Here is a 6417-nt window from a genome sequence, read left to right on the forward strand (position 1 = left end):
ACTGCAAATGGCATCCTTGTTTGGCATTATTAGGTTGTAAGACATGGTTCAGAATGCCTTCTGTTTTTACTTCCATTTTTACATTTTCACAGCTTTTCCAGTCAGGCCTTATGTAACAAGAATAGTCACTAAGGAGAATGATACAACAGCTCTACTCGTACACTGTATCTGTGATTCAGCTCCTCCCTCTTGGCTTCTCTGCCCGAATCTTCTTCTCCCTTTCTCATTGCCTCCCCTGCTTCTCCTCTCCCGATCAAAGTGGCTCTTGTCTTTTGGCTTACACTAATTCCCTTCTCTCTTTTTTGTGTCAGCTTCTTACATGTTCTAGTGATTATGTCCTTAAGTATGTTCTTATTCATGCAGAGGATCTGACTGGTTCATAGATAATAAATAAAAATCACCTCGTTTAGGCAGGCCAGAGGCTCCTGGCTACCCTACGCGAGGCTATATCTGGGTCAGGAGCCAATCTGTGATCAATTTTCTGTGGCTGGAAAATAAATACATGTAGTATAAAGCATGGCAAACTATGCTTTGGATGCTTGCTTAGGAAGGTGGCTGTGGATACAGTGGGTACTCAGTGTTGTTAATAAAGGACTTTGTTTTATTATATTTGTACTAATGTTTTACGGAAGTAGTAATAATTTTATATTATTTGTAGCCAGTTGCTTTGTTGAGATTGATTTTTATTCTAAGAGTTTTTAAAGTTTCTTCTCTTAAATTTCCATGTAGATATTTTCCTTTGTATTTACAGAGTATTTACATTTCATTCCTCCCTCCTTAATACATAGCATTGGTTAGAACTCCAGAAGAAAATTATAATAGAGTAGGAATAGAAGACATCCTTCGTGGGATTGCCTCTGTGTTCAGTATTTCATATGGTGCTGGCTCCTGGTTTGGCATATATACACTTTGTCATGCTGTGGCAGTATCTTTGTATTATTTGGCAAATAATTATTACTAAAAACATATTGAATTTAATCATATGTCTTTTGGATACCTAATGAGTTGATCCTTTGGTATTTGTCTCTAGTGACTAATTGGTATTACTCTGTGGTTATTCTTGGCTGACATTTGTGTGGCAGAGATTTGCCAGTTCCTTCAATCTTTCTGACTTTACTCTTCTCCTTGTCATTCTGTAGAAAAGGCATAGTTTTATTTTTTATCCACCGTGTTATTTTCCAGTAGAGTTTGGTCTTATCTTTCCCTTCTTGTTTAATACGTAATGATTTTCAGGCTTTCTTGAATTTAATTTTGTCATGTGTGGTAGATTTTACAATTATTTCATGCCTTTTATAACAGAATTATACATCCCTGCCCATTGTCATGAGATTTTGGGAAATGCCTCATAAGAAGAATGTGTGTCCCTTCCCCACTGATAGAAGTTTGGGGCACATGTCTTGGTTTGACCAGTATAATGCCAGTGGGCTGGTTATACATTACACCTGAGGAGAAGCAGAAAGAAAGGCTTTGCGTGTTTCAGTCTTCTCTTTTTCCCTGTGAAATGAGAAATACATATTCTGTGTAGGGATTGATCTTTCAGAAGGGATCCTGGAATGAAGATGACACATGGATCACAGCCTGAGCCACCACAGCCTCAACTACCCTATGATCCAGCAATTGCATTACTAGGTATTTACCCAAAGGATACAAAAATAATAATTCACGGGGACGCATGCACCCTGATGTTTGTAGCAACATTATCAACAGCCACCAAATTATGGAAGGAGCCCAAATGTCCATTGACCTGATGAATGGATAAAGAGGATGTGGCATATATACACAATGGAATATTACTCAGCCATCAAAAAGAACGAAATCTTGCCATTTGCAACAATGTGGATAGAGCTAGAGAGTGTTATGCTAAGTAAAATAGTGAGTCAGAAAAAGATAGATACCATATGATTTCATTCATGTGTGGAATTTGAGAAACGAAACAAAGAAACATAGGGGGGAATAAAAGAGAGGCAAACTAAGAAACAAACTCTTAACTATAGAGAACCAAGTGATGGTTACCAGAGGGAAGCTGGGTGGGGAGTTGGGTGAAATAAGTGATGAGAATTAAGTAGGGCACTTGGCATGATGAGCCCCGGGTGTTTTGTGGAGGTATTGAATCACTGTGTTATACACCAGAAACTGATATTACACTGTATGTTAACTAAGTGGAGTTTAAATAAAAAAATGTTTTTAATATAGCATCGATGAAAAGTTGACATTTATTCTCATAAGACACAGAATTAGCAGTTATTTTTTACCACAGCATAATCAAATGGAAGCTGCAAACACCAACAACCTGTCTTTTAAAAAAAAATCTGTATGGTTAGCTGGTTTATCCAGATGGCTCCGAATTGAACCAGACAAATTAAACTGAGCATTTTTTGCATCATTTTCTGACCCATTCAGAGACCAGCCTAACTGAACAGAGGCACTTAAACAGTGATCCAAGGCCTCTTTGTTAGGAGTAGATGCAAGGAAGAAAGTGACCCAAATGGCTAATTTCCCCTAATCTTGCTGCTGAGTAGAATGTTTTGAACATCTGGCCGTTCCTCTGTAGATACATATAGCGTACACGGGATGTGAATGAGGTTAGTTACGCATCTCACACCATGATTTATTTGCTGCTGCCAGTTTCTCAGTTGCTTGTTAAATAACAAGAATGACATAGGTGTCAGGTTCTGAATTAAAGCATCAGCCAAAAACATATGAGCTGAACTATAATGATATAAAGAATTTTATAATCACAGGAAGGTTTTTTCTTTTTACCTTATCTATTCACAAATCCCGCTCAGATAAGCAGGATCATAACTCTTATTAGCCGTAATGTTTTAGTTTACATAGCAAATCAAAGTTTATGCTTAGAGATGAAATTTTTATCACCAGGCGTTACCAACCAATAAAAGTTTGCCTTGATTCCAGTTCATACACAACAATGCATTCCAGATCAAATGTAATCCCTGCAATGAAATGCAGTCAGTATTATTTTGAGCTTTTTTCCAAGGTGTGAAACACATTTTAGGAAATTTTCCAAACAGCTTATTCTCATTTTTGTCTAAAAATCCAAGTCTTTGTTTTTGTGGGAAAATTTTTCTCTTATTACATCTTTTATTACTGTTTCTGTTCCATTTCTTGTGATTTGATCTTCAAGTAATATGATTATCTTCACTGCTGGATCTCTGCTTTCTGCCCTTCACATTTATGATTTCTCCTAATATTTATCTCTTTATATTTCCTTTACTTGAGGAGAGTACTCCTCAAGTTTTGTTCCACTTTAATAATTTTGCAGCATCAAGTTTCCTCATTACTCTTTCCGATACGGGCATTCAATATGCTAAATAATTTTCATTTCTTTATTAAGCTTTCATATTTAACATTCTTTTCATTTTTACTTCTTTCCTTTCTTACCATTATCTTATATTCTATCTCTTAATTCTTATAATCATATTTCCTTAAACAGTACTGTGACCACATACCATGTGCTTTCCCATTTTTCCTTCTGTTTTTTGTAGCTAATACTTGTAAAATTGTGCTGTTCCACTGCATCTTGTAATGTGTTCTCTTGATTAACTCCGTTTTGGACTTCTACTGATCACTCTCTGTGCATATCCAGGTGCCTTTCCCTGGCCTGCTAGGAGGTTTCCTCTTGCATCATGTCTTTGACCCTGGAAGACATTACATTTCCCTAGACACAGTTGGGACGCAGGTAGCACATGAGAGGCTGTGATGGTAGATGTTTCAAAGTTTTGGCAGCCAGAGAGACAGAGGAAATGAGAGTTGTAAGGAATGTTGTGTCTGTATAGCTGCTGCTTTCTCTGTACGTAATGATTTCTGAGATCCCCAAGTTTTCTATAGCAAATATCCATGCCCTTGTACCAAATAACTGATGTGGTCACCTCCAGCCCCCTCCTTGATGCCTTCACTGGGTGACTTCAGGATTTGACTATGAATATTTTTATTAGTATTGAATTCAGTAACAAAAACCATTCCCAGAGCTCATCCTTACCTCCAAGCCTTACCCTTCATTATTCAGGAGGTATTTGTGAGTTTCTGCCAGATCTCATCTACTCACTTCTGTCAGTGCTCAACTGCCCTCCCAGGAAAACTGATTTTAAGCAAACATTATGTGGCCCCATAGCACTGAATCAGCATAAATATTTTAATGTCTGGCTGTCATTCTTCTCTTGGTTCCAGACTCAATATAGCAGAGAAAGAAAAAAATGTTACTCTCTTTCCTTTTACCCCAGTGTTTTTCCAAAAATCTAGTTGAAATGTTCAGAAGAATGGAGAGAATGATGATTTTAAGTGTGGTGCAGGAAGGCTTTTCATTGATGGAGAATTTTCTTTCACCTTGGGAATGAAGCCCATTGGCCAGGAACTTTTCTAGGTTTGTCTAGTCTTCTCTTCAGCTGTAATTACCCACCTTTCCCGCCTCATCATGATCCTCTTCATTCTCCAGAGTTAAATTTACCTCTCTCTTCATGGTAAACAAAAATAACTGGGTGAGAACCCATCCACCTTCCTGCCTCCAAACTTACACATTTACCCATTCTTTTACCGGTTCTTTTTCCTTTCCCATCATCATGGAAATCATCTCCATTTTCCAGCACTAACATTTGTCTTGTTTAGATCCCCCAAACCCTTTGCCACACAAATAATTTAACGATAATTTATCCCATAGGCCACCTTTGCACATTCTTCTTCCTCGCTCCTGATATCTAATCCAACAGTTTGTTTTCTCAGTCTGCTGCTATCAGCCTGTTTGAAACAACCATTGTCTCCAGGCTGAACCACTGCAGTTGCCTCTTAGTCATGCACCCTGATCCTCTCATGTATCTTCTAGTTTGTCATTACATTGCAGCCGCTGTGATCTTTCATATCTTCTACAAATGCAGATCTGATCATGTCCCTCTATCACTTAAAACATTTCATTGCTTCCTATAGGAGAAAGGAGAATCCTTAACAGGTCCCTACCAACCTCTCCACCCTAATCCTATGACCCTTCCTTCTCATCATCCAAGGCCATTTTGCATGCATTCCCTGTGCATGGAATGTTTTTGCCTTCTTCTGTCACCTTATCAATACCTGCTCACTCTTGAGATTTCAGTCAAACCATCATTCCCTTGGAGAAGCCTTTCCTGACTTCCCGACTCATGGGGTCTATTCTCTGTTAGAATGTAAGTTCTAGGAGAGTAGCAACAATATATTTTTTAATCACAGTTAATTTTTTTTGAATGTAGTTGACACACAATATTGCATTAGTTTTAGGTGTACAACATAGTGATTCAGTAAGTTTCTGCCTTAAGCTATGCTCACCACAAGTGGAGCTCCTATCTTTTACCATACAAAGCTGTTACAATATCACTGACTGTATTTCTTATGCTGTCGTTTTACTCCTGTGACTTACTCATGCCATGACTGGAGGCCCACATCTCCCACTCCCCTTCACCCATTTTGCCCACCCACTGACCCCCTTCCTCTCTGGCAATCCTCGGTTTCTTCTCTGTATTTATAGGTCTGGATTGTTTTGTTTGTTTATTCGTTTGTTTTTCCTTAGATTCCACATATAAATGAAATCATATGGCATTTGTCTTTCTCAGTCTGACTTATTTCACTTATCATAATATTTCACAGTCCATTGATGTTGTCACAACTGGCATGGTCTCATCCTTTTTTATGGCTGTGTAATCTTTGATTGTATATATACCACATTTTCCTTCTCTGTGTATCTGTGGACACTTAGGTTGCTTCCATATCTTGCCTATTGTAAATAATACTGCAGTAAATATGGAGGTGCCTTTATCTTTTCGAATTAGTGTTTTCATTTTCACTGTGTAAATACCCAGTAATGAAATTATTGGATCATGTGTATTTATAGTTTTTATTTTTTGAGGAATCCCCATACTGTTTTCTATAGTGGGTATACCAATTTACATCCCCACCAGCAGAACACAAGGGTTTTTTTTCCTCCACATTCCCATAAACACTTGTTATTTCTTGTCTTTTTGATTTTCACTATTCTGACAGGTGTGAGGTGATAGCTCATTGTGGATGGGATTTGCATTTCTCTGATGTTTAGTGATGTTGAGCATCTTTTCACGTGTCCATTAGCCATCTGCATGTTGTGTTTGGAAAATGTCTATTCAGGTCTTCTGCCCATTTTTTAATTGGCTTCTTTGGGTTTTTTGGTGTTATGTTGTATACATTCTTCATATATTTTGGATATTAACCCCTTATCGCATAGATCATTTGCAATTATGTTCTCCCCTTCAGTAGATTGCCTTTTTGTTTTATTGATGGTATCTTTCACATTGCAGAAGCTTTTTACCTTGGTGTAGTCCCCATAGTTTAATTTTTATTTTGTTTCCCTTGCCAGAGGAGACATATCTAGAAAAATGTTTCTAGAGCTCATGTCTGTCAAAAAAT

The sequence above is a fragment of the Prionailurus viverrinus genome, chromosome X (genome assembly GCF_022837055.1).
Source record: "Prionailurus viverrinus isolate Anna chromosome X, UM_Priviv_1.0, whole genome shotgun sequence".
Classification (NCBI taxonomy): domain Eukaryota; kingdom Metazoa; phylum Chordata; class Mammalia; order Carnivora; family Felidae; genus Prionailurus; species Prionailurus viverrinus.